Below are 20,705 nucleotides of genomic sequence, written 5' to 3'. Positions count from 1 at the left end.
AAGGCTAATAATATATAAATGAAATAGAAATATGTCATCTAATGTCTGGTGGTAATAACCCTTATAAAGGGAAATAAAGCAGTGTCAAGGGCTAGAACAGATAATATTTTTAATATAGTGTATTCTTGTTGTTGTTCAGTTGCTCAGTCATGTCCAACTCTTTGTGACCCCATGGACTGCAGCACACCTGGATTCCCTGTCCTTCACCATCTTCCAGAGCTTGCTCAAACTCATGTCCATTGAGTCAGTGATGCCATCCAACCATCTCTCTCGTCCTCTCTCATCCCCTTCTCTTGCCTTCAATCTTTCTCAGCATCAAGGTCTTTTCTAATGAGTCAGTTCTTTGCATCAGATGACCAAAGTACTGGAGCTTCAGCTTCAGCATCAGTTCTTTCAATGAATATTCAGGATTGATTTCCTTTAGGATTGATTGATGTGATATCCTTGCTGCCTAAGGAACTCTTAAAAGTCTTCTCCAACATCACAGTTTGAAAGCATCAATTCTTCGGTGCTCAGTCTTCTTTATGGTCCACCTCTCACATCCATACATGACTACTGGATAAACTATAACTTTGCCTAGATGGACCTTTGTCAGCAAAGTAATATCTCTGCTTTTTAATATGCTGACTAGTTTTGTTAAACCTTTTCTTCCTAGGAGCAAACATCTATTAATTTCAAGGCTGAAGTCAACCTCTGCAGTGATTCTGGAGCCCAAGAAAATAAAGTCTGTCACTATTTCCATTGTTTCCCCATCTATTGGCCATGAAGTGATGGGACCAGATGCCATGATCTTAGTTTTTTGGATGTTGAGTTTTAAGTCAGCTTTTTCACTCTCCTCTTTCACCTTCATCAAGAGATTCTTTAGTTCCTCTTCACTCTCTGCCATGAGGGTTGGGTCATCTGTATATCTGAGGTTATTGATATTTCTCCCAGCAATCTTGATTCTAGCTCGTGCTTCATCCAGCCTAGCATTTCTCATGATGAACTCTGCATGTAAGTTAAATAAACAGGGTGACAACATACAGCCTTGACGTACTCCTTTCTCAATTTGGAACCAGTCTGTTCCATGTCCAGTTCTAACTGTTGCTTCTTGACCTGCATACAGGTTTCTCAGGAGGCAGTTAAGGTGGTCTGGTATTCCCATCTCTTGAAGCATTTTCCACAGTTTGTCATGATCCACACAGTCAAAGGATTTAGTGTAGTCAATGAAGCAGAAGTAGATGTGTTTCTGGAATTGTCTTGCTTTTTCTACGATCCAACGGATGTTGGCGATTTGATCTCTGATTCCTCTGCCTGTTCTAAATCCAGCTTGAACATCTGGAAGTTCTTGGTTTACATGCTGTTGAAGTCTAGCTTAGAGAATTTTGAGCATTACTTTGCTAGCATTTGAAGTGAGTGCAATTGCACGGCAGTTTGAACATTCTTTGGCATTGCCCTTATTTGGAATTAGAATGAAAACTGACATTTTCCAGTCCTGTGGCCACTGCTGAGTTTTCCAAATTTGCTGGTATATTGAGTGCAGCACTTTCACAACATCATCTTTTAGGACTTGAAATAGCTCACCTGGAATTCCATCACCTCCACTAGCTTTGTTCATAGTGATGCTTCCTAAGGCCCACTTGACTTCGCATTCTAGGATGTCTAGCTCTAAGTGAGTGATCACACTATTGTGGTTATCTGGGTCATTAAGAGCTTTTTGTACAGTTCTGTGTATTCTTGCCACCTCTTTTTAATATCTTATACTTCTGTTGGTTCCATACCATTTCTGTCCTTTATTGTGTCCATCTTTGTATGAAATGTTCCCTTGGTATCTCTAATTTTCTTGAAGAAATCTCTAGTCTTTCCCATTTGGGAAGACTTTCTTATGTTTACAATTTGCAATTTCAAATTTCCTAGTTGTCACATTTAAAAAAGTAAAGAGAAACAGATGGAATTCATTTTAATGATATATTTTGTTTAACCTAATGCAGTATGTTAAAAATATTATCATACCAGTTGGTATGATATAATATTTTCACTTCCAGCTCATCTCAGTTTGAAGCAACCACATTTCAGGTGCTCACCAGGCACAGGTGGTTTGTGGCTATGGTATTGGACAGCAGAGAGCTGGGGAGTGAATGGACAGTGGCCTTATTTTATACAAGCTGTCCAGAGACAGCCTCTTATCTTAGGAGGTGACATTCAAACGCAGATTGGAAATGAAGTGAAAGGCAAGCCATGTGGATATCTGGAGAGGAAAAATATGAAGAACAAAGGCTGTGAGTTAGGGAATAAATTTTGCCTGACAGACAAACCATAAGAAGCCATGTGACTTAGCTGTCGTGTGCCTTTTGCCCTTTCCCTTCCCTTCTTGCTCCTTGGAATGCAGATACAGAACCTGCAGGGGTGGCAGTCATCTTTCCATCCTGAGGACAAGAATAGTCTCTGGAGTTACACTGCACAGGTCAGATCCCAGGTCTGCTATTGCTAAACTGTCTCATTGCTTCTCCAACTACCTGTGGCAAAGGAGCAGTTGTTTTCCCCCCAATACACTGTTGGTCAATGCTTTTGTAAAATATCATGAAGTGAAGAACAGTCACCTCTCTGTATTTGTGGGTTCTGCATCTGTAGATTCAACCAACTGTGAATCAAATATATTGGAAAAAATATTCCAGAAAGTTCCAGAAAAGCAAAATTTGAATTACAACATACCAACAACTAGCATTTACATTATATTTACAACTACTTACATAACATTTGCATGTATTAGATATCTAGAAATGATTTATGGGAGGATGTGTGTAGGTTATCTGCAAATATGATGTCATTTTATATAAGACACTTGAACAACTATGGATTATGGTATCCTTGGAGGTCCTAGAGCCAATTCTTCTCAAAGACAGAGAAATTCAGTAAAAATGAGATGAACTAGAAAGATAAAAATTCATTTAAAATGAGATAAAATAAAAACAAATGAATATATTAAATATAAGACCAACTTTTAAAAATAATTTTATTCAACAGACATATAATTATTGTATCAGATTGCTACAAAACACTAATACTCTATTTCTGTACTTACTTTGCAGCAAGCCACTGACAAGCAATTAGGGCCAAGGACAATCCTTTGAGGAGTCTTGAGTTATAGGATCCAAGATAAGTTGAATAATCCATCAAAGTCTCAGTCTCCTTATCTGAAAAATGGAGTTATAATAGCAGCTCCTTCACAGACTACTTTTTGTCATGTATTAAACAAAATAGCCCCTATGAAAGCTAGCCCAGCAATGTCAGAAAATGTAATCTATTACTACTTTTCATAAGTTTGTCTCTCCAGCTGGCGGAAAAGCTCCCCCCAAAGACAAGGTCAACCATGGCCTGACTTCATAAATCCAGCTCTCCGAGGTGCCTGCAGATTAGATATTCAATAAATCACTGTCAAATTCTTGAAAAGTACTTGGAAATCCTCAGGTGAAAGACATTTGGAAATAACAACCCTATAGTTTTCCTTCCTTTCGTTTATTGATTCACTCATCAATCCATTCATTTACACTGTCCCAATGTAGCATAATGAATAGCAGCTCTGGACAGACTTAAGTTCAAGTCTAGTTTCTTCCACCTACTAGTTTGGGCAAGTCACTTTACCTCTCTGAACTTCAGTTTTCATACCTAAAAAGTTAATATAATAACACCCTATTGAATTGTTGTAAAGATTAAATGAGATCATATATGCAAAACACCAGGGCTCTGTAAGTGAAATCTATTGTTCTTGCTCTGCAGAGAGACAGTGCAGAGAGTCAGTGCAGATGGCTGAGCTGGGTGCTGACCGGGGTGCAGGCCTGGCATTTCTGGCTGGGTGAGCATTGCTGAAACTTTTATTGGCAGCCCTGAAAGATGCCAGCAGCTGGTAGCAACCTGGCACCAGTGTCTGGCAGAGACATTAAAAATGAGACCTCACCCCGTCAGACCCTGTTCTTGCCCAACCCTCCCTGGAGGCTAGTTCCAAACACTCCCTGTGCCTGTGGGCTGTGGGTGGTGAGAGGTGTCTGCTTTGTAGTTGGCAGTTGCACCCAAAGTTCTCTCTGCTTAAAAAAAAAAAGACAAAAACCAAACAACCACCAACAATAAACCTCTCTGTGTGGCCTGCCACACTGGATGAAAGTCTTGCAATGCTCGGCTCTTCTTTAGAGGTAAAGGTATAGAAACCCTCTCTTAAAGTGCAGTCTGAGGTAAATTCTAAGGTATTTGGGCCTTAACCTCTTCATTCCATACAGTTGATGTACCCGACTTAATCTTCTCTACTCCTCCTGGTAGATTCATTTGTTTCTTTTTTCAAAAAAAATTGTGGTAAGATACACATAACATAAAATTTACCTTCTTGGCTGTTTTTAAGAATGCAGTCCAGCAGTGTTAAGTACTCACATTGCTGTGGATGTCTTTTCATCTTCCAAAACTGCTCTCTGTACCCGCTGAACAACAGCCCATTCTCTGCCCCCCACACCTGGCAACCACTCCTCCACTTTCTGTCTCTATGAATTTGACTACTTTAAGTACCTTATATAAATGGGATTATATGGTATTAGTTTTTTTGCGACTGGCTTATTTCATTTGGCATAGTGTCTTCAGGTTTCATCCATGTTGGAGTATGTGTTAGAATGTTTTTCCTTTTTGAGGCTGAATAATATTCCATTATGTGTATAGATCACGGTTTGTTTATCCATCCATCCTTGATGGATGCTTGGGTTGTTTTTGACCTCTTGACTCTTGTGAATAATGCTGCTATGAACCTAGGTGTACAGATACCTTTTTGAGAGCCTGCTTTCAATTCTTTTGGGTATATTTTCAGAAGTAGAAATGCTGGATCATATATGGTCAATCTACTTTTAATTTTTTAAGGAAATGCCAAACTGTTCCCCAGGGCGGCTGCACCATTCCCACTGCCAGCACACAAGAATTCCAAGTTCTCCACATCCTTGCCTATGGTTGTTCTTTTTCTTTTTCCCTTTTTTTTTTTTTTTAAATAGTAGCCACCCCAAAGAGTGTGAGGTAATATCTCATTTGGTTTTGATTTACTGGTTTGTTTTCTTAAATTGCCATTTTGCAAACAGGAAACTGAGACTTCGAAATATGAGGTAACTTGCCTAAGGTTGTTCAGCTAATGGGTAGAGACGGGCCTGCACCACACAGTGCTCTTGGGGCCGTTCTGAGCCACAGCAGCTGACACCCACAGGCCGAGCATGTGGGCCCTGCTGTACCTGAGCACCCAGCCCTCAGAAAAACCCTCGCACCACCTCTCCCTTCCTGCACATAGCTGCCTGACAACTGTCAGCATGGTGGGTAGGCGAGCATGGCTATATACTCTGAGTCGTGGCTCTGCTCCTCGCGCCCGCTCCCTAGCTGTAGAATTGCTGGCAAGTCAGGAATCCTCCCATGCTACATGTTCTACATGTGCAAAAAGTCCTTGGTAAGAGTTCTACTTTGTAAGGTTCCTGCAGGAAAACTTCAGGGAATGCTGCTTGCCCTGAGCCCAGGTGTAAAAGGCAGCATCAGGCTGCCAGGAACCCCAGTCAGGGACGCCGCCCTCTTGCAGGTCACTGCCCAGTGGGGGAGACAGCCATTAGCTAAATATTTACACAAACATGTGCTCTGCTGCAGGACTGATAAGTGAGTGCCCAGAGGAGTGAGGCCAGTGAGAACCAGTCCTTTTCACAGTCACAGGACAAGCTCTTCCCCCATATCCAAGCCAACCAGGCTCCCGTTTACATAACAGGTGACACTCTGGATAACTTACCATGTAGCTGAAGGGGAAAGGTTACAAAATTTACTCCAGCATTTTCACTTTAAAATTCTTGGCTGATTTGGGGTATTCTAAACAAATCCCCTTTAATTCTTTGAGTAGATTCAATTGTCTTTTTCTTTTAGGCAGATATACTTGTGAGCAGGTTTTAGGCTTTTTTTTTTTTTTGTTAAAAAATGTTCTCAAGTCTTTTAAGAGAAGAAGGAAGACCCTGGGGGAAGATGTGAGAGTTTATGGAGGTTATTGTCTGATATACATATCAGCTCTGTGAGGGCAGAGGTGTATCTCTGGCTCATCATAGTACACCCAGGATATACAATGCCCATTCCCCCTGGCCCAGAATATATAATTCAACAAGTTTTTGTTGAATGAGAGAGTTCAATCCAGTCACTATTTCAAGCAGCTATTATATTCCAGGCACCACTATGACTGATTAACATTCATTTTATTTTATTATTATTTTACTTTTTACTTATTTATTATTTAATTTTTGGCTGTGCTGGGTCATCGTTGCTATGTGCGGGCTTTCTCTAGTTGTGGTGCGTGGGCTTCCCATTGTGGTGGCTTCTCTTGCCGTAGAGCACAGGGTTAGTAGCTGTGTCACAAGGGCTTAGTTGCCCCGAGGCATGTGGGATCTCCCTGGAGCGGGGACTGAACCCATGTCCCCTGCATTGGCAGGCAGATTCTTAACCACTGGACCACGAGGGTAGTCCTGATTGACACTAATTTTAAAACACACTTATTCCTGTCCAGCGTGAACAAATCTAAGCTTTGCAGCTCTGAGGTAGGAAGTATTATCCCCATTTGGGCCAAGGATGAACCGGAGCCTCGAGGGTATTGAATGTGTGACCTAAATTCTCCCACCTAGTAAGTGGTGGTCAGGATTGACCTTGTATCCCTCATGGAACTCACTTGACCTCTGTGTATCATTAACCCCTGTTCAGGCACATCAGTCCATGTTGAGAAACAAGGGATGGTGGTTGTATCTTTTCCTTTTCTCAGCCAGTTGAGAGAGGTGCACACATTTTTTCCTGCACCCATGAAAAGTCGCAGAATTCTAAGGCTGAAGGAAAACATGGAAGGTTCTTCTATGAGTGCTTGCTGCAGTGTTAGGCAGAGTTTGCAGAAAGCCCTCCCAGGAGCTCTAACCAGCTTTCTGGTGAGTCCAGGGGGCAGAGCCCACCCCGGACAGGCCTGCCTGCGGTCACTGCTGGCCTCGCTAATTAGATCTCTTTTCATCTACTGAGCTCCAAGAGCTTTTACCCACATTAACTTGTTAATCTTAGCCCCATCCTTCTGATGCAGATGACAAGCATAATTAGGTCTAGTCAGGAGACAAAACAGAGTCAGGAGAAAAACATGGGTCGCTTACTCCTCCTACTCTCTGGCTCACTGTCTCTTCTGCTGACAGAAGTGTTTTTGGTTTGCCTTGAATTGGCTTCTACCCTGCTTTTCTCTATCCCAATTCTGAAAATAAAGCGTAGCTGGTTTGGATCTTAATGCACAAGTTTGGATGTGCAAAAATATCACATTGCTTTCTTTTCAGCTTTAAGTTCACCTCAGTCTAACTTCAACCCTCCAACCCTCTGGGCAGATGAGAGACACCGTCTCAGTTTGTGTTGGTGTGGGCTGCTCCCCACGTCCTCCAGAAGCAGGGTTAGTTGTAGGGCCCTTCTTAGTGGCCCGCCTGTAGTCGTGGATCCGCACTGGCAGTGGCTGAGATGTCCGTGACCTCTGCCTGGAGGTGCCAGTGCTCTGCCGAATAAGAATTTAGGCCTGGTCAGCCGTGCCAGCTGCCCAGTGGCCACTGTTGGTGGTGCTGCAAGGGGATGGGACTTGGGGTCCCCTTGGTGGCACTCAGATCTGTATCACCTCTTTCACCTTGGAGAATCTGCCCCTGCCATTTAAGGCCCTCCCAGTTCTCCTCCCCGGACAAGATGCACTGCACAATCTCCTCAGTGAATGCTTTTTTTAAGAAAAATTATTTCTTTTTAATTGAAGGATAATCGCTTTACGATATTGAGTTGGTTTCTGCCATACATCAACATGAATCAGCCACAGGTATATATATGCCCCTCCCTCTTGCACTTTTCTCCCAATCCCACCCCTCTAGGTCGTTACTGAGCCGAGGTTTGAGTTCCCATTGGCTGGCTGTTTTACATATGGTGGTGTATATGTTTTGACTCTTACAAAAGCCAGGAGGAAAAACTATGTCCTAGCAGCTTTGATTGAACAGATGACCCTTAGTCAAGAGATGCATGGGTCAGGTTGGGAAGAGAAAGGGACATGGACCTAGATTTCTCCTTCTCTTTTACAACAGAAACAGTAAAGCACAATTAACATGACTTAAATTTCCCCACAATCGAGGTCAAAACAATGTCCCCAAAGAGGAAACAAGGTGTATTAGTTCACTTGGGCTGTCAGAACGAAACACCACAGATAGGGCTGGGGGATGGGGTGGGAGGTTGGAGCTAAGCAACAGAATTAATTTTCCCACAGTTCTGGAGTCTGGAAGTCCAAGATCAGGGTGTCAGTCTGTTTAGTTTCTTGAGGCCTCTCTCCTTGACTTGCACGTGGCTGCCTCCCTATGTCCTCACAGGGTTCTTCCTTCCCGTGCCTGCACACCCCTGATTTTTGTTTTTTTTATGTGTCCAAGTTTCTACTTCTTATCAGAACATCCGTCTTACTGGATTAGGGCTCACCCTCATGGTCACAATTTAGCTTCATTACCTCTTTAAAGACCCAATCTCCAAATATAGTCATATTCTCCAAGCACTGGGGCCACAACATTTGCATTTTCAGGGGACATAATTCAGCCCTTAACACAAGGTCTAACGGTGGCTATTTTTTAAGACCACTGTGAATTCTACCTCCTTTGTGCTTTGTTAGACTGTCACCTTGTCAGGCTTTGGCATCTTCAGAACTGAATTCAAATCCCTGCTTTCATGTTTCCTAGCTCAGTGGCTTTAGGCAGCTTATTTTGTATATCTGGAAGGCAGGGTCCCCATCTCTAAAATGGAGATAATGATAGTATCAACTTTGGAAAGTGCTTTAGGGATGAAATGAGACAGTAAAATAGTCAGCATAGTGACTGGAATATAGTAAGTGCTCCGTAAGGAAAACGTTCCCCTACTCCTCCCTCCCTGATGAGTCATAATAGCTCTGCCTTTGAAGTCTCAGCATAGAAGCCACTTTCTCCAGGAAGTCCTCCCTGATGTTCCAAGCTTGGGTTGGGAGCACCTCCTTGATCTCTCTCTGATCATTGCACTTAGCACATTGAGCTGTAAAAGTCAGCTGCAGGATTTGGATTCCTCGGTGCAGGGACTCTGCATGAAGCAGATCCCCAGGCTCATCTGTCTCCCTCAGAGCTGCTGGCAGAGGCTGACATCTTGGTTTGTATCACCTACTGGGTGCTAAGAACATGTGACAGGAAAGAAGGGAGGGAAGGCTGGATGGATGTGGGGCAGTGAGGATACATAAGAGCAGTGTTCTCCAGTCCGCAGCACTGACCTTTTGGGCAGATAATTCTTGTTGTGTGGGGTCTGCCCTGTGCACTGTGAGAGGATGCGTGGCATCCCTGGTCTCTACACCCTGGATGCTAGTAGCACCACCACTCTCAGAGTTGTGATGAGCAAACGTGTCTCCAGATCCTGCCTAAAGTGTCCTTGGTAGGGAAGAGGGCAGAGGAAAACATAATCCCATTTGGAAACCACTGCTCTATTATTATTATTATTGCATGTGTGCATTCTTAGTTACTCAGTCATGTACAGCTCTTTGAGACCCTTTGGACTGTAGCCCACCTGGCTCTTCTGTCCATGGGTTTTTCCAGGCAAGAATACAGGAGTGGTTGCCATTTTTTTCTCCAGGGGATCTTCCTGACCCAGGGATCGAATCTGTGTCTCCTGTGTCTCCTGCATTGCAGTCAGATTCTTTATGCACTGAGCCATATTTATCTATTTGGCTGCACTGGGTCTTGTTTGCATCATGCAGGATCTTTTTTTTTTTTGTGGTTTGTAGGTTCAGTAGTTGTGGCACATGGTTAGTTGCCCCCTGGCATGTGGAATCTTAGTTTTCTGTCCAGGGATCGAATCCATGTCCCCTGCATTGGAAGGCAGATTCTTAACCACTGGACCACCAGAGAAGTCCCTAAGAACAACTGCTTTAGAGTGACTAAGGCTTTGATCAGTGGTCCTCAAATCACTGCACTGGAATCTCAGAAACACAAATCGCTGGGCCTCTGCTAGGGTTGGAATGTGTCTCCTCAAAGTTCTTATGTTGAAACCTAACCCTCTTGGTATTGGGAGGTGGGGCCTTTGGGAGGCGATTAGGTCCTGAGAGCAGAGCTGTCATGAATGGCATTCGTGCTTCCATAAAAGAGACCCCAGTGAACTCCCTTGGTACTTCCACCATGCGAGGATGCAATGAAATGTGTGTGACCCTCACTTGACCATGATGGCATCCGGATCTCAGACTTGCAGCCTCCAGGACTGAGAAATCAATCCCTGTTGTTTATAAGCCATGCAGGCTGTGGTATTTGGCTCTAGCAGCCTGAAAGGACTAAGATGGCCACATCCCCAGAATTTCTGACTCAACCTGTCTTGGGTGGGGTCTGAGAATTTGCATTCCTAACACGGTGCTGCTGGTCTGGGGCCACTTAGGAACCCCTGCCCTAGAGCTGGCAAAGCACTGGTCTTGAGAAACGTGTGCTGATCACCTTCTGGCCTGTGAGTAGAGCTGGCAGGGGTAAGAGAAAGCCTCAGACTTGGACCCTCCAGAACACATTTACATAAGATTCCCCTTGGGCTGCAGGCTGGGCAGGGACTGTGGGGACAGAAGGAGAGAAAGAGAGCTTCTGAAACTCAGGTCAGCTGGGCTGGGCACGGGCAGAAAGGTAGGAGGGGCTCTGACTCCATCCCCACCCCGCCCCCACCCATCTTACTCACAGAGTCCAGCATTCACCAGCATTATTTAATAGATTTAGTGAGCACCAGCCAGGTGGCAGGCACTCTTTGGGTGTGGTAATACGTGAAGGACATAATAGGAAAAAGATTTCTTGCCCTCACGGAGCTTACTTCTGATGTGGTGAGACAGTAAATAATGATAGTGAGCAAATTTGTGCGACATGCTAAAAGGTCAAATGTTCCATGGAAACATCAAATGAAAATGAGCGGGTCTGTGAGTGGGAAGTGGAAGCAGGAAGGTGGGCAGCAGTGGGTCCAATCACTGGTTTTCTGGGTAGAAAAAGTCCTGATTCATTGCAATGGCTAGTTTCAATGGTGTAAATATTCTTGCTCTCCAGATTGAATGTTATGAATGTGACATCATTAAACATGAAATTGGGAAGAAATGCAGAGTAGCACAATGTTATGCAGTATTTCTACCAAACAGAGTAGATGTAAATAACCTTGAGAAGAGATAATAGTAATGTATAAAATAATTAAGAAGTGAAGACTCCTCAGTTCAGTTCAGTTGTTCAGTTGTGTCCAACTCTTTGTGACCCCATGGATTGCAACAAGCCAGGCTTCCCTGTCTATCACCAATGCCCAGAGCTTGCTCAAACTCATGTCCATCCAGTTGGTGATGCCATCCAACCATCTCATCCTCTATTGCCCCCTTCTCTTCCTGCCTTCAATCTTTCCCAGCATCAGGGTCTTTCCAATGAGTCATTTCTTCACATCAGGTGGCCAAGGTATTGGAGTTTCAGCTTCAGCATCAGTCCTTCCAATGAATATTCAGGACTGATTTCCTTTAGGAATGACTGGTTAGATCTTCTTGCAGTCCAAGGGACTCTCAAGAGTCTTCTCTAACCCCACAGTTCAAGAGCATCTATTCTTCAGTGCTCAGCTTTCTTTACAGTCCAACTCTCACATCCATACATGACCACTGGAAAAACCATAGCTTTGACTATATGGACGTTTGTTGGCAAAGTAATGTCCCTGCTTTTTAATATGCTGTCTAGGATGGTCATAGCTTTTCTTCCAAGCAGTAAGTGTCTTTTAATTTCATGGCTGCAGTCACCATCTGCAGTGATCTTGGAGCCCTCAAAAATAGTCTCTCATTGTTTCCCTGTTTATTTGCCATGAAGTAATGGGACCGGACGCCATGATCTTAGTTTTTTGCATGTTGAGTTTTAAGCCAATGTTTCACTTTCCTCAAGAAGCTCTTTAGTTCTTCTTTGCTTTCTGCCATAAGGGTGGTGTCATCTGCATATCTGAGGTTATTGATATTTCTCCAAGCAATCTTGATTCCAGCTTGTTCTTAATCCTGGCATTTTGCATGATGTACCCTGCGTATAAGTTAAATAAACAAGGTGACAATATGCAGCCTTGACATACTCCTTTCCCGATTTGGAACCAGTCTGTTGTTCCATGTCCAGTTTTAACTGTTGCTTCTTGACCTGCATACAGATTTCTCAGGAGGCAGTTAAGGTGGTCTGGTATTCCCATCTCTTGAAGAATTTTCCATGGTTTGTTGTGATCCACACAGTCAAAGCTTTGACATAGTCAATAAAGTTGAAGTAGATGTTTTTCTGGAACTCTCTTGCTTTATCTATGATCCAACGGATTTCGGAAATTTGATCTCTGGTTTCTCTGCCTTTTTTAAATCCAACTTGAACATCTGGAAGTTCTCGGTTCATGTACTATTGAAGTCTGTCTTGGAGAATTTTGAGCATCACTTTGCTAATGTGTGAGATGAGTGCAGTTTTGTGCTAGTTTGAGCATTCTTTGTCATTGCCTTTCTTTGGGATTGAAATGGAAACTGACCTTTTCCAGTCCTGTGGCCACTGCTGAGTTTCCCAAATTTTCTGGCATGTTGAGTGCAACACTTTCACAGCATTATCTTTCAGGATTTGAAATAACTCAACTGGAATTCCATCACCTCCACTAGCTTTGTTCGTAGTGATAATTTCTAAGGTCCATTTGACTTCACATTCCAGGATGTCTGGCTTTAGGTGAGTGATCACACCATTGTGATTATCTGGGTCATGAAGATCTTTTTGGTATAGTTCTTCTGTGTATTCTTGCCACCTCTTCTTAATATCTTCTGCTTCTGTTAGGTCCATACCATTTCTGTCCTTTATTGAGCCCATCTTTGCATGAAATATTCCCTTGGTATATCTAATTTTCTTGAAGCGATCTCTAGTCTTTCCCATTCTGTTGTTTTCCTCTGTTTCTTTGCAGTGATCACTGAGGAAGGCTTTCTTTATCCCTCCTTTCTATTCTTTGGAACTCTGCATTCAGTTGGGCCTATCTTTCCTTTTCTCCTTTGCCCTTAGCTTCTCTTCTTTTCTCACCTCAAACAACCATTTTGCCTTTTTGCATTTATTTTTCTTGGGGATGGTCTTGATCCCTGTCTCCTAACAATTCACAAACCTCTGTCCATAGTTCTTCAGGCACTCTGTCTATCAAATCTAATCCCTGGAATCTATTTGTCACTTCCACTATATAATCGTAAGGGATTTGATTTAGGTCATACCTGAATGATCTAGTGGTTTTCCCCTATTTTCTTCAACTTAAGTCTGAATTTGGCAATAAGGAGTTCATGACCTGAGGCACAGTCAGCTCCTGGTCTTGTTTTTGCTGACTGTATAGAGCTTCTCCATCCTTTGGCTGCACAGAATATAATCAATCTGATTTCGGTATTGACCATCTGGTGATGTCCATGTGTAGAGTCTTCTCTTGTGTTGTTGGAAGAGGGTGTTTGCTATGACAAAAGGGTGTTTTATATATAGGATGATTCCTATATGTAAAATAGATAAACAACAAGGACCTACTTTGGAGCACAGGGAAATATATTCAAATCTTGTAATAGCTATAATGTGTGTGTACATGCTCAGTCATGTCCAACTCTTTGTGACTCAGTGGACTATAGCCCACCAGGCTCTTTTGTCCACAGGGTTTCCCAGGCAAGAATACTGGGAGTATTGGAGTGAGTTGCCACTTTCTTTTCCAGGGGATCTTCCCCACCCAGTTATCAAACCTTTGTCTCCTACCTCTTCTGCACTGTCGGCAGATTCCTTATTGCTGAGGCACCAGGGAAGCCCTTAATAACCTATAATGGAAAAGAATAAAAAAGAATGTATACACACACACAGACACAAATATGTACATATATATGTGATACTATTTGTTGGTATAAATGCACAAAACAAGTGGTGAGTTCAGGAATTTAAAATCTTGATTTCTAGTATAATTCATTTAGTTGTACATTTATATGATTTAATTATCATTAATTATCGTGTATACTACCCAGCTTGCATATTTCCTTAAAACTCAGCTCTCAAGAGTGGGGACTTGCCTGTTCCAGCATGCCACTGGTGATTTGGGAGGGCTTGGTTGAAAATAGGACCTTTGAACAGAAACCTGAAAGGGGTGAGGGAGAAGGTGTGTGGTTATCTGGGGATGAGCACTCTACTTCCTTCCTGGGAAAAGCAGCCTCTTGGGCCTGGGGTGTCCATGCAGCTCTGCAGATGCTCTTCCCATAGCGTCTGTCCTCACTGCTGTGCCTACTGACAGTCTTTGAGGCCAAGCTCACAGGTCACCTCTTGGGTAAAGTTCCTTATTTCTCCCAGGCCTTCTTAAATCCTCTCTGGAAACACAAGGGGCTCTGAAGGTGATATGAGTAAATCAGTGACCACAAGCAAACAAATGATTTCCCTCTATTTAAAGCCAGTTGTTTTACCCATTTCATGATTACTCTGCCCACATGTATCTCCCTGTGGAGCCCTTTTTCAGGTGTGTGAAATACCAGGCTCATAGCTGATGTTTTGTAAGGGCTTAGCCATTGAGTGGATAGTGCTGATCTCAATCTGGGGTGGTTTAAGGCATGAGTGGGTTTTAGTGATGGTCCTTCTGTAGGTTTACTGAAGTCCACAGGCACGGCCCCTGGAGCTGTGATAATGCTGGTAGCTTGACTGCCTCTCCCTCTCTGCCGAGGCACAGGAGAGCCCGGTCAAGCTGCCCACGGTCATAACCACAGTTATTCCCAGCAGCAGACGCTGCCTAGCAGGCCACAGGCTTGGGGCTTTATTTAGGCACGTTCCTTAATCCTCACGGCAATCCAGTAGGTGGGAGTTCTTATCCCCATCTTACCTATGAGCAAAATGCTTGGAGAGGATAAGCAAGTCACCCAGGGCCGCCTGGGTAGTAAGTGGCAAAGCTTTCACTTTGCTGCATAAGTTGAGTAAGAACTGGTTTCAGGTAGCCAGGAGGCCAGCCATGTCAAATATTAACTGTAATAATACCAGGCAGCAGGGCTAAGTGCTCATTAGCACTGCCAGCCACACTTGGGACCAAGGGCGAAGAAACCTGCGATTCCACCTGGGGCACACGGCCAGCAGCACCTCGACCATAGCGGCTTCAGCACTCACTGAGCTGGAACCTCTGGGCGGCGGCGGGGCTCTGGGCCCTCTTGTTGGGAGCAGAGGTGTTCGTGGAACCTCAGAAGAGAGGTTTCTCGTGTAGCTGGCTCAGGGTCGACCTCAAGTGCTTTGGGGGCAGTGCCATGTATTCATTTATTTATTCACTGAAACAAGCTGGGATAATATTTTTTAAATATTAACTTATTTTTTCTCCTTTCCTGGTATTTCTCCCTTGAGTCAATATACCAGTCTGGGGCCATGCCTAGGAGGGTAGGCAGAGAGGCAGAGGGAGGGAGCTTACAGTCCTCTTTCTGGCTTTGCTTTCCAAAACCCGAGTTCTTAAGTGACCAGAGAAGACTAGGGTGTCCTCGAAAAGTTCAGAAAGTGCACTAAAGAGAGAGAAGAGATTCCTCCAATCCTGCTGGCTTTGGAAAGGTAGGGGGGAAGTTAATGACTGGCTGAGGCAGGATGGTCTCGGGTGAGGAGTGTGGGGGACCCCTCAGAAAGCTCTGGGGGGCCAAGTAGCAGTGCTCTGTGTCCTTCCCAGGCAGAGCTCTGGGGGAAACGGGGAACCCATGAGGGAGTGACTGCAGAGATGAAGCCTCAGACAGACTTCTGTGTTCCGGGCTGGAATGGAGGAAACATGGCGGCCAGGCTTGGGGACGTAGGGAGGCCCACCAGACCTCAGTGGGTGGGGGTCATTAGGATGGAAATGAGGCCTGTGTGGATGCTGCCGTAGGACCAACCAGGTCTCATCAAAGGCCTGATGGGTCGCTGAAACAAAAACCAGCTCCCATGTGTCTGCTCCAAGTCCTGGCACAATGTGATTCACTGACATTTAACCACACTCCTAAGAAAAAGGAGAGGGAAGCCCTTGATTGGTTACTTCAGTTACCATCACCCCGGGGATAGAGTGGCTCAAAATTGAAGTATAGAGTCACAAACTGCAGGAAGTATTTACCGAACCCCTAAGATGTCTAGGCCCCAGGCGAGGCACTGCGGGATGAGAGTGGGGGGAAAGAAGAGAGTAAAATAGGGGCCTGTTCATGGCCCCTCGGTGTCCATTCCTGAAGTGGAAGTGATGCCAGAGCTTAACTTGCACACCCGGTCCTCCTGCACATAGTAACCACCGATGCTGATCAGACACTTAACCCTGTGCCCATCTTTGCAGGGGGATGCCCTCTGTACCATTTTAGTCAGCTTACTGCTTCCCTGGTGGCTCAGAGGGTAAAGAATCTGCCTGCAGTGCCAGAGACCTGGGTTCAATCCCTGGGTCAGGAAGATCCCCTGGAGAAAGAAATGGCTACCCACTCCAGTACTCTTGCCTGGAGAATTCCATGGACAGAGGAGCCTGGTGGACTACAGTCCAAGGTATCACAAAGAGTCGGACACAACTGAGCAACTAATAGTTTCACCTTTCACTGGGGCTTAGAGCTTTTGTTAAGACCACCCAGTCAGTGAAGTGGCTGAACTGGGATTCAAACCTAGATGGCAGTGATAGGCTATGTTGTGTGCCCCTTCCCACAAAGATGTTGATGGTCCTAACTCCCAGTATCTGTGAATGTGATCTGATTTGGAGAGAGGGTCTCTACAGAGATAATCAAGCTAAAATGAATCCTTAGGGTAGGCCTGATCCAAATGCCTCTGAACATATAAAGGGGGGAAGTGGAACACAGACATGGGCATGGACACCTGGAGAATGCCATGTGACCATGAAGACAGAGAACAGGGTGCTGCATCTACAAACCAAGGGACACCAAGGATGCCAGCCAACCGCCAGGAGCCAGGAGAGCAGCGTGGAACGGATTCTCCCAGACAGGCCTGAAAAGGAGCCAACCCTGCCAACACTTTGATTTTTGGACTCCAGCCTCCGGAAGCTTCTGATGGCTAAGCCACCCGGTGTGTGGTACTTCGTTACAGCAGCCCTAGGACGCTGATGCGGTGGTTGACTCAAGAGCTGGTGACTTAAAACACCAACTGTTACAACCATTTACCTGTACCCTGTTCTCCTGCTCTAGCTGGACCCTGGGGAACAGATTCTGTCCCTCTTTTCTTTCTGCCCTATTGACCCTTCTTCATCACCTCCCACCTCCTTTGCACTATTTTCTCCATGTTTTTGACATTTAAAAACTTTTTATTGGAGTATAGTTGATTTACAATGTTGTGTAAGTTTCTGCTATATAGCAAAATGAATCATTATGCATATACACATATCCACTCTATTTAAGATTCTTTTCCCATATAGGTCATTACAGGGTATTGAGTAGAGTTCCCTGTGCTATGCAGTAGGTCCTTATTAGTTACCTATTTTTAATAGAAGTCTCCATATTTTTAATTGAAGTCATCTCTAGTCTTTAGCATCAAAAACTTAATTGAAGTGCCCTGTGTTTGGACCTTTGTAGGTTACTGGGAATTCCAGAAACATACCTTGCGCTCTCAGACCTCTGGAGTGTATTTCTTGCCTTTCCTTGCCTGACATGCTCTCCATGCATGCCAGTGACCACCTGGAAAACCTTTATCATCCTTCCAGGGTGAGTTCTTTCAATCCGCTTCCATAAAACCACTCCTTCCAAGATACGGATAGACCTAGAAACTGTCATATAGAGTGAAGTCAGGAAAAGAAAAACAGATATCATATATTAGTGCATATATGTTGAATCTAGAAAACTGACACAGATGAATCTATTTGCAAAGCAGAAATAGAGACACAGACGTAGAAGACAAATACATGGACACCAAGAGGGGAACAGGATGTGTGGGATGAATTTGGAGGCTGGGAGAGGCACATATTGTTTTTGTGCAGTTGCCAAGTCATGTCCAACTCTTTGTGACTCCATGGACTGCACATGCCAGGCTCCTCTGTCCTTCACTGTCTCCTGGAGTTTGCTTAAACGCATGTCCATTAGGTTGGTGATGCTATCTAACCATCTCATCCTCTCCTGCCCTCTCTCCTTTTGCCTAGAAAAGGCCTAATGAGGACTTTATGTTAATATCACAGGGCACTCTACTCAATGCTCTGCGGTGACCTGAAAGGGAAGGAAGTTCAAAAAAGCTGATTCACTTTGCCTTACAGCAGAAACTAGCACAACATTGTAAAGCAATTTCATTTCAATAAAAATTTTTTAAAAATCCACCACCACCACCACCAAAAAAACCCCCAAACCCACCCCTTTGGTCAGATTGACTGTCTCCTTCCTGTAAGAACAACACCAGAGCAACATTTTCCCACTCAGGATCATTGTTGGCGTGGATATGGCTGTCATCTTTGAATGCCTGAAGGATCCCGAATGCCTCTCGAAGGTCCAGGAATAGTAGGTGTTTTAAAACTTCCCCACATTCCAAGACAAATGAATCTGTAGACTTCCACCTGGAGTTCCTCACCCCTTCTTCCTCTTCTGGTTTCTCAAGTTTGCCTGCCCATAAAAAAGAAATGTCTTCAAATTACTCTGTGCTTGGCACATATCTGTCTTATTAACAGATTTTCAACCCAGGCAAGAAAAGTTTATCCCACTTCCTTCCTCTCCCCTTCCTGTATTTTAACAAGGTTTTGTCATCTCCTTGAGCCAGCCTCAGCAGAGATGATTTGGCTAGGTGAGCATTTTATTTTGGCATCTGCAGATGGTGTTGGTTGGAGCCTTCTGTCCACATACTGTAAAAGAACACAAATAGAACGAAAACATTCAGTCTGAAGCTGTGGATCCTTTCCAGCTCCAGATTAAGGCAGAGGCCCGGCTCCTCCAGGATAGAGAACAGGCTAGCTCTCCAAGAGCAGAGGAGTGGGGAGCAAGGCTGACGGTGACCACTGCTACCCAGTTGGACACCTGCCCCTGATGGCTGCAGGGGTGTGGAGGAGCTACTGGCCCGGCCTTTTGCAGGGGCTGTGCTGAGAACTCATCTCCTTTTTGGGAAAACAAATCAACATCCTGTGAGGAAACCTCAATCTGGACAGGTTTTCCTTGAGAAGAATCCATTTTGACGTCAGCGTCTCCCTGCTGGCTTTTTGCCTCCGACCTTTGAAAGTTCAGGCCACTCCACGCTGCTGTAGCTGCTCCTCTGAGAAGACTCAGCTCTGAATTTTATAAAAGTTGCCCCTAGAACCCTGTGCTTGCCTGACTGCAGGGAACAGTGGTGACTTCAATGGTGGTGCTTGTAGTTGCTAAGCCGTGTCTGACTCTTGCGACCCCATGGACTGTAGCCAGCCAGGCTCCTCTGTCATGGGGAGTCTCCAGACAAGAATACTGAAGTGGGCTGCCATTCACCAGCATAGCCCAGTGGGCCTTCAGGCACAATTTGATATAAGAAATGTGGAGTTCCCAGAGCATGCTTTAAGCGTGGGGTGAACTCAAGTAGGGGAGGGGGTCACAGGAGACTTCTTTTTTTAAATTTTTTTAAACAATTCTGTACCAGATAGGTAATAGTACTGATAAAACAGCAAGACCCTAAAGCACATAGCCTTCATTTTATTTTATATTGGAGTACAGTTTATTTATAATATTGTTTTGGTTTCAAATGTACAGCAAAGTGATGTAGTTATACATATACATATATCTATTTTTTCAGATTCTTTTCCCATATAGGTTACTACAGAGTATTGTGTAGCGTCCTCTGTGCTACACAGTAGGTCCTTGTTGATTATCTGTTTTAGATTTAGTAGTGTGTGTATGTTAATCCCAGCATCCTAATTCCTCCTTCCTCCCAACCTTTCCCTATTAGTAAGCATAAGCTTGTTTTCCGTTTCTGTTTCATAAATAATTTCTTTCGCACCATTTTTTAAGATTCCACATATAAATATCATATATTTGTCTTTCTCTGACTTACTTTACTTAATATGATAATCCCTAGGGCCATTCACGTTGCTGAAAATGGCATTATTGCCTTCTTTTTTATGGCTGTATAAAAGATATATATGGCACATAGCTTTTATAAGGTAAAAGATGAGTTCTGTTTCAGTTGCTAGTCCATAGGGAGATTGGCTGCCACTGTCATTGTTTATCTTCTTTCTTAGGGACCCACCCAAACCTCTGTCACCCAGTCAGATGGGGAAGAAAGAAAGAAAAGTGTTTGCCCAGTTTTCCACTTACATCCCATTAACCAAATGTTGGTAACATGGCCAATCTCTAGTTGCAAGGGACATTGAAAAATGTAGTCTTCAGTGGAGCACCTATGTGCCTAGCTAAATGTAAAACGATTCCTTTACTGAAGAACAAATATTGATAAACACACACTGCTGCTGCTGCTGCTAAGTCTCATCAGCTGTGTCCAACTCTGTGCGACCCCATAGACGGCAGCCCATGAGGCTCCCCCGTCCCTGGGATTCTCCAGGCAAGAACATTGGAGTGGGTTGCCATTTCCTTCTCCAATGCGTGAAAGTAAAAAGTGAAAGTGAAGCCACGCAGTCATGTCTAACTCTTAGCAACCCCATGGACCACAGCACACCAGGCTCCTCTGTCCATGGGATTCTCCAGGCAAGAGTACTGGAGTGGGGTTGCCATTGCCTTCTCCAAACACATACTGCTGCTGCCGCTAAGTCACTTCAGTCATGTCCAACTCTGTGCGACCCCATCCCTGGGA

This window comes from Odocoileus virginianus, chromosome 5 (assembly GCF_023699985.2).
Source record: "Odocoileus virginianus isolate 20LAN1187 ecotype Illinois chromosome 5, Ovbor_1.2, whole genome shotgun sequence".
NCBI lineage: Eukaryota > Metazoa > Chordata > Mammalia > Artiodactyla > Cervidae > Odocoileus > Odocoileus virginianus.
Note: the sequence above shows the minus strand (reverse complement) of the source record.